This window comes from Phacochoerus africanus, chromosome 8 (assembly GCF_016906955.1).
Source record: "Phacochoerus africanus isolate WHEZ1 chromosome 8, ROS_Pafr_v1, whole genome shotgun sequence".
In the NCBI taxonomy this organism is placed as follows: Eukaryota; Metazoa; Chordata; class Mammalia; order Artiodactyla; family Suidae; genus Phacochoerus; species Phacochoerus africanus.
In genome coordinates this window covers 107,063,095-107,072,131 of record NC_062551.1, presented here as the reverse complement: position 1 = coordinate 107,072,131, position 9,037 = coordinate 107,063,095, and the positions used below count along the sequence as shown (strand labels likewise).

Below are 9,037 nucleotides of genomic sequence, written 5' to 3'. Positions count from 1 at the left end.
AGTTTGGTCAAAAATTTTTGTGCCATCTTTGTCAAGTTTCAAAATATGCTAACTTTTTTAAAAATGCAAAACATTCCATATATTTTTCAAGTCATAGTCCTTTAAAAATACTTTTTATTAAGGCATAATGTATTTCTAGGAAAGTACACATATCAATTTTCAAAAAGGAACCACACCTGAGTTACCAACACCCAGATGAAGAAACACTAATGTCAGCCCTCCAGAAACCCCCTTCATTTTCTCTTTTCTAAGGTAAACTTACAGAGCAAGGATAACTCTCTTTCCCTTCCATCTAAGTCACTGTCTTGACTGAGCATAGATTAATTTTATCTGTTTTTGTGCCTTATCTAAATAGACTCAGATGCATTCTTTTTGTTCTTTAACTCACTATTACACTTGTGAGATTCAGTCACATTATTGTGTGTGGTTGTATACAATTCATTCCCATTGACATTTAATATTCCATTGTATACACATACTGAAGAATGCTTATCATGCTTATCTAGGATCTGGAGAGGGCAGCGCTGATGGAAGGTGAGGCCCAGGTGGTTGAGTGATGGTACTACGGCCACCATGGGGAACAAGCAGACCATCTTCACCAAAGAGTAGCTGGACAACTACCCAGACTGCACCTTCTTCAGTAAGAAGGACATCCTCAAGCTGCACATGCGATTCTATGAACTGGTCCCCAACCTCTTCCCAGTGGACCACAGGAAGAACCCCTTTGTCCATGTGCCCATGAGCCTCATCATCCAGATGCTGGAGCTCTGGGAGAATCCCTTCAAGGAAAGGATTGTGGAGGCTCCCTCTGAGGATGGGGAGGGGAATCTCACCTTCAATGATTTTGTGGGCATGTTTTTCATGCTCTGTGAGTCAGCTCCCCACAAACTATGCCTGAAGAGCTATGACTTCAACACTGACAATTTCATCTGCACGGAGGACCTGGAACTGACACTAGCCTGGCTCACCAAGTTGGAGCTGGAGGTGGTGCTTGTGTGTGACAAGGTCATCGAGGAGGCCAACATGTCTTGGGTATACTCAGGAGTAGAACTGCTGGATCATAGGGAATGCATAAAGATTGTTTGCCATTTTCTTTTTGTTTTGTAGAAGTTTTTATATATTCAGAATGCAAAATAAAAGAATGGAAAAAAAAAAGCTATATAATGCAAACAGCAACCACAAGAAAGCCAGAATGGCTATACCAATACAGACAAAATAGACTTTAAAACAAAACTTGTTACTAGAGACAAAAAAAGAATATTTTATAATTATAAAAGGGTTAATTCAGAAGGAAGCTATAACAATTATAAGTACATGTTCACCTAACAACAGAGCCCCAAAATATAAGAAGCAAAAACTGACAGAATTTCAAGGAGAAATAATTCAAAAGTAATAATTGGAGACTTCTCTATCTAATTTTTAGTAATAGATAGAACAACTAGAAAGATCAACAAGAACAATAATACTTTAACATAGGAGAAAGTCTTCATTTCCTGAGACTAGGAGCGATGTCTTCTTACATATGACACCAAAAGCACAGTGACAAAGCAAAAATTAGGTAAATTAGATTTTATAAAAATTAAAATTTTGTGCTTCAGTGGAGACCATTTAGAAAGTGAAAAGACAATCCATGGAATGGGAGAAAATATTTGTAAATCCTGATAAGGGATTTGTATCTAGAATACATAAAAGATCCTTACAACTCATTAATAAAAAGTGACCCAATTTAAAAATTGGCAATGGATATGAACAGACATTTCTTCAAAGAAGATAAACAAATGGCCAATAAGCTCATGAAAGATTAGTCATTAAGGAAATACAAATCAAAGCCACTGTGAGATAACACTTCACACCCACTTGGATAGCTATAATCAAAAAGACAGATAGTAACAAGTGTTGACAAGGATGTGGAGAAACTGAAATCCCTTGTATATAGCTAATCGTGATGAAAAATGATGCAGTCACTTTGGAAAGCAGTCTGACAGCTCCTCAAAATATTAAATATGAATTACCAGCAATTCCACTCCTACTTACACACCCAAGACAAATGAAAACATATGTGGATATTATTCCATTGTAAAAAGGAATACAAAATGAAAGGGAATAAAATGAAAAGACATGAGGTGCTGATATATGCATGCTACATCATGGATGAACCTTGAATACATTATGCCCAGTAGGAAAAAAATCAGTTAACAAAGCCCATATATTGTATGGTTCTATTTATGTGAGTTATCCAGATCAGGCAAATCCATAGAGACAGAAAGTAAATTGGTAGTTGCCTGGGGATGGGAGATTTGGGGGATGGGGTATGGGGATTGATTGCCATTTGGTACAAGATCTATCTTATGGGTAATGAAATATTCTGAGGTTGATTGTGGTGATGCTTACACAACTCTGAATACACTAAAAATCATTGAACTGTACACTCTAACTGGATAACTCTGGCAATGTGTGGATTACATTTCAAAAAATCTATTTTAAAAACAAAGAATTTCAATCACCAATCATTTCTGCTTACATTCTATCAAAGGATAAGTGTTCCTTAGTATTTCCCACAGTGCTCAGGATACACTGCTAAGTGGTAAATAAATGCTAATCACTGGAGTAAAAACTTCAGTCAGACTCACTGACTGACCAGACAAGATGCTTTCAGATCTCTGCAGCACACACAGACTTTGACCATCTTACACAGACTTAGACCATCTGATCTGATGAAGAACAGAACCCTTTCCTTGGTTGGATGAGAAGGGGAAGCACCCCAACAGCAAGACAACCAAGCTACAAGCTGGCGAGCTATCTGCATGCCTGATAAGGACCATCTGATGCAATGAGGCCATTCTCTCCACAAAGTCACAATATTTATCTTAACACCAGTGAGTATTGAGTGTGTGTATATATCTATATAGTGATAAAACATTGCTCTAATATGTACACAGGGTCTGAACAAAATCAATTCATCAGGGTAATGATGCCGGCCTATGTATGAGAGAAGTTGTTTACATAGTGGGTTGATAGAGTACTGTGATATAAGCCATGGAGATGCACCGTCTAATGCTCATAATGCATGATATATATTTCACAATGTGGGCATGATATAAATAATTAAGAGCATGGACTAGAGGTAGCCCTGATATGAGTAGGAGAGATAGTATGCAAGAATATCTGCTCAGATATTCTACTCTTAATGGACAGGTAGAAATTCACAGCTTGGCCACACATTATAGGGACATTCTTTATCAAGCATCACCTCGTGCAATGCCTGGTTTTCCTACTTGGGGACCACTGTTCTTACAAATACAATTTCAAAGGATTTTTTTTCTTGTAAGTTGAAAAAAAAATCTTGCTACTGTCTATTTGTAGGAAAGTCCATGTGGAGAGAAAGTGCCCTGTGAAATAGCAGAGTAAAAGGCAACGCTTTGAACTGCTTTGATGCCAGCATTTTTCTCAGAGATATCCTATTCAGGAAGCTTAATTGGCAAGACATTGACTAGTCTATATGCAATTCATCTCTCCACCATTACTCAGTGCTTCCCCAGGCATCCTTGTTGTCTACCTAGGGAAGAGCCCTCTGCTGATACTTAGCGCATGTCCCCAGGGGCTCTTCTTTCCCTAATACATATGTATTAATTCCCATTAACATCATTTAGCGTAAGGAACTATGTGGGCACAAAGAGGCCAGATGGAATGAGTGTCTGTTACGGTACATGAGTAACTCTTCCCATTATCATTCAGCTTTTATTTACGCCATGAATGCACAGTGCAAGTAACTCATTTTCAAGGACGGTTTCGTTTTCCTCCAGGACCCCTGGCAAGACATGAACTCCCTCATCCCCTTTCCTAGAGCTAGAAATTACCATAGCTGTGAAAGACACGGGAAAAAAAGAACCTTTCCAAATGAAGGCAGACATTTGCAGACAGAAAGTGCCCTGGAGGAGCACTTGTGAAAGTGCAGTTGCTAGCATTGGCCCGAGAGTTTCTCTCACAGAGGCCAGGCCCATGAATCACGTCTGCTCCCTGTCAGTCAACACCCTAGAGACTGGGCAGTCCCCAACCCCTCCCCCACCCACTCAGACCTCGGTGGAAACTGAAAGAAAACCAACTAGGTATTTATAAATCTCTCTGAAGTCCTGTGATTCGCCGGTGGAATCCATCCACTTCTCGAGCCTTTGAAGAGTAATGAAGAGGAGTCAGCTGATGGCCAGCTTGGAGGCTGACACAGAGGATTACCGGGACTGCTGACCTTGCCTCGCCTTGAGTTTTCTTCAGTCCCCAGGAACCAGAGTTCTGAAACTCTAGAATTTATGGTGAGAACATCAGTCCTTTATTTAAGACAGGGCAAGGAGTTGCCGTCATGGCTCAGTGGTTAACGAATCCGACCACGAACCATGAGGTTGCGGGTTCAATCCCTGGCCTTGCTCAGTGGGTTAAAGATCCGGCGTTGCCGTGCGCTGTGGTGTAGGCCACAGATGTGGCTTGGATCCCCTGTTGCTGTGGCTCTGACCTAGGCCAGTGGCTACAGCTCCCATGAGACCCCTAGCCTGGGAACCTCCATATGCGGCCGGAGTGGCCCTAGAAAAGGCAAACACACACACACACACACACACACACACACAAGAAGACAGGGCGAGAAGGACTCTATCCAAAACTGGAAGGACCTTCCATGTTCTGAAGGGTTTGCTCTTTGGTAGAATCATTATTTCCAGCTTCTGTAAAAAGTCATATCATTGTCCTTTGAAAAGGAAAAAACAAAAAAACCTAATTTTAATTTAAACAATGAAGCTGAGAGCTTTAAAGTATATTTTAAAGTATTAAGAAATCAGAGAGAGAGCAGCCAGTTGAATCCAATGGTGCTGAGAGCTGAGGGAAATGTGTGAAGTTTGTGTGAAGGATTTCTTCCACCCATTGAGTGGGAGAATCAGGATGAAACCCTGAGCATGGCTTGATGGATCCATTCCAGTTGGGGCTTCCTCGACCAGGACAATGGAGAGACAAGGAAAAGGGATTTGAAGGTGTTTTAAGAATGAATCTATCAAACCAGAAAAAGAAGGCTGTGAGGACCTGAGGGCCCAATGGGTAATGAAAAGTTAGGCTATTAGTGAATTGGCCCCCCATAGATGCATTTAATATTCACAATAATCTCACAGGATAACTGGGGTTTAGAGAGGTTAATCAACTCACCCAAAGTGACGGAACTAACAAGATGCAGATAAGAGGTTTAATGTGCTTTGCTTGACTCTACACCTAACACTTTAGCCACCGCTGCTCACTTTCTATAGTCACTGTCACAAGCTTCCATTCTGCAACTCTGACCCTCTGTAGATGGAGGCAGCAGAGGAGACCCCAGGCCTGGACAGGGTCAAACTGACCCACTAAGAGGCTTTGTGTCCCTTTGGGATGTCCTGATCCTACCGTAGGCTGTGATCCTCTCACTCTGAGCATCAAGTCCACAGGATAATTCATAAGGCCCGCATTTTATTTCGAACTTTTGTCTTTCAACATCATGTACCCTCAATCTTTTTTAACGATTATTTTAACAATAGTCCTAAAACTGTAAATACAAATATATATTTTTGGGTTTATAACCATGTACTCGAAATCCCACAATATATTCCAGTTTTTAAAAAAAGCAAAGCAGGAGTTTCAGTTGTGGTGCAGTGGAAACGAATCTGACTAGTAACCATGAGGTTGCAGGTTCAATCCCTGGCCCCATTCAGTGGATTAAGGATCAGGTGTTGCCGTGGTGTAGGTCATAGATGCGCCCTGATCTGGCGTTGCTGTGGCTGTGGTGTGGGCCTGTGGCTACAGCTCTTATTCAACCCCTAACCTGGGAACCTCCCATATGCCACGGGTACAGCCATAAAAAGCAAGAAAAAAAAATTTTTAAATAATAAAATTTTTTAAAAAAAGCAAAGGTCTTTGAAGAAATCAATCCAGAATCCCTGTGTTTGCATAAATCCTTCCCACTTGCTTGAATGACTATAAATTATCAAGTTATTTAACATCTTCATCTATGTGTGTGTTTTCCAGTTAACAATAATATAGTGGCTCAGTTATTTAACTAATCTTAGATCATTTCAATGACAACATTGTGTTACTTTTCCATCGCTTTGGCTATTTAAAGTAAGGTTTGCAATGACTTTTTTTGTGCAGTTACATTCTTTTTAGTCTGAGATCCCTCCAGGGGAAAGTGTTATAGGATAACAACCCTGACTCTCAGTGTATTTATAAAGCTCATAGAATCTCAGACTTAGAACCAAATCAGAAATCCAGGAGTTCCCGTTGTAGCTCGGTGGGTTAAGAACACAACACAGTGTCTGCGAGGATGTGGATTTGATCCCTGGCCTCACTCAGTGGGTTAAGGATCTGGCATGGCCTCAAGCTGTGGTGTAGGTCGCAGATGTGGCTCGGATCTGGTGTTGCTGTAGCTGTGGTGTAGGCCAGCAGCTGCTGCTCCAATTTGACCCTGGCCTGGGAACCTCCATATGCTGCAGGTGTGGCAGTTAAAAAAAAAAGTCCAATTGGTGCCACGCCTGGTGCTGAAAACCTCTGTGCCAACTCCCTGACCAGCAGTCCCCAGGTCCTTTAAGTCAGTTCCAGCAACTACTGCAGAAGGAGTTCCAACGTTTAACTGCTCTGATTACAGCTCCCAGGGAGGAAACAAGCCTCTAGGATGAAGCACATGTGGTCTCCCTAAAACCGTGTCCTACGGCAGGTCACTTCAGGAAGCAGCTATACCTAAAAAATTAACTGAAAATATCATATTACATTCTCTTTCTCTGCTCCTAAATTTCTCCCTCTAAATTTTTTCTTAACTGGAAGCTAAGACCAGATGCAGGGGAATTTTTCTTCTCTCTCTCTCTCTTTTTTTTTTTTTTTTTTTGCTTTTTAGGGCTGCACCTGAAGCATATGGAGGTTCCCAGGCTAGGGGGCGAATCAGAGCTGCAGCTGCTGGCCTACACTACAGCCACGGCAATGTAGGATCCGAGCAGCATCTTCGACTTACCCCACAGCTCACAGCAATGCCAGATCCTTAACCCACCAAGCAAGGCCAGGGATTGAACTGGCGTCCCCATGGATCCTAGTCGGTTCGTTACCAGTGCAGGGGATCTTTCTTGCTGGCCCCTGGGGCCATGGATAGGATGTGTGCTCTGGAGGCCAATGTCCACAGCAACGCTGGATTTCCCCCCGTTTGTTCTTTATCTTTACTTACTGCATGCTTTTCTGCCATGGACTTTTTTATTATTCTAAATTGTGGGTGAGATAATAGTTGGTTTCTCAAAGTGCAAAGGCTAAGCCTGCTGATAAACTTCAGCCGCTACCAGGGGATAAACACCACCCAAAATGCCAAAACAATCATGACCTCACTTCCTGCATGGCACACTGAAGGCTTCACCAGAAACTCTGAAAACCCAGCAGGCAGGCGAGGCTCAGGCCTGAGCCGAAGGCAGCGATCTGTGGGTCATCCAAGAGGTGCTTTGGCCAGGCCGATTCTTTTAAAGAAGAAATACATGGAGAGTTCTTTGACTCGGTTTCCGCTCTCACTGCTTTTGCCTGGGGACTTTAACATCAATTCTTTCCTCCTACCAGTGAAACTTACCTGTGGGCTTTTTCAAAAAGCCAGGGCCAAACATTGAACAATCTAGACATTCATTTCCTCCCCAGCTGATAGGATTTTTGGGTGTGGTGTAAAAACCTCCGTTTGCAGCACAGTGTAGCCAGAAGAGCACACGTTTAATAATCCTGATGGGCACCTTCTAAGATGAGGATTCAAGGCTTCCTGAAAGCGTAGGCTTGGGAGCTTTGGAAGGTCTCGAAATGAATAGTAACCTTTGTGTGGTTCTTGAAGTTCTAGTGGTCCTGAAACAAATAAAACTGTCAGAGCTCAATGGGGGCTTTGAACAGCGTTGGGGAAGGGAGAAAGGATTCACACCTTCTCCTGAATTTCCAACATGGGTGAAGAAGGATGCTGCTGCTACCCTCTTACCCAAGGTGGGACCCTGAGCTTGGCCCTCAGATCCTCTCTCTCCTTCACCTCTCCATCTAACCAAGGAGCCCAACCACAGGAGCTATTTGTACAACAGCTTCAGACCTCTGGCAGAGGCGAGGTCATCCAGAGCACTGGTTGTGAGGTTGCTCCCTGCAGCCAGGCTGATCTGGTAGAGTCCTAACCTTTCCTTTTCTAGCTATGTCAACGTGGGCAAGGGACCTACCCACTAGGCTTCATTCTCCTCATTTGCAAGAGGGGATAATAACATATCTGACTCAGAGTGTTGTTGTAGTGAATTATGAGATCATACACATCATGCAGTGTCTGGCACACAGTAAGTGCTTAATAAATGCTAGCTGTTGATATGATAGTGTTGGTGGTGCTTTATAATGCTATACCAAACATGGAAAACCGCAAAATTCTTCTTTGGTTGTAAGAGAGGAAGACTGTATACCTTGGGTAAAAATGGCAGTGTTGGAATTCCCATCGTAGCGCAGTGGTTGACGAATCCGACTAGGAACCATGAGGTTGCGGGTTCGATCCCTGGCCTCGCTCAGTGGGTTAATGATCCGGCGTTGCCGTGAGCTGTGGTGTGGGTCGCAGACGCGGCTCGGATTGCACATTGCTGTGGCTCTGGCGTAGGCCGGTGGCTACAGCTCCGATTGGACCCCTAGCCTGGGAACCTCCATATGCCGCGGGAGCGGCCCAAGAAATGACAAAAAGACAAAAAAAAAAATGGCAGTGTTATTAGGATTACTGTACAGGCTGTAATTTGGAGGACCGTGGGAACTGAAGACTGAATGAATACGCAGAAGGGAGCTTAGAGAATTCATGAAAGGTGGGGACAGTGCTGGTCAAAGTGAGAAACTGGATAGGTGAGGAACAGAAAAGTGGCCAGCAGCGGCAGCTGGGTTGAATTCTTGTGCCTTTTGTGGGTGGGCTTATGAATGGAGGGGGCTACTGCACTACTGTCCTGTCTGAACAAGTAGAGGGATGGGAGGGGAGGTGGCACCAAGATGGTCTTCCAGGCTGCCTCCAAGCCCAGCT

The 9,037-nt window shown here is 43.1% G+C and overlaps 1 pseudogene; it reads left to right on the top strand.

Moving 5' to 3' along the window:
* Positions 1-573: 573 nt before the first annotated feature.
* On the top strand, positions 574-8,004 carry LOC125133363 (calcium and integrin-binding family member 2-like; annotated as a pseudogene).
* Positions 8,005-9,037: the final 1,033 nt, after the last annotated feature.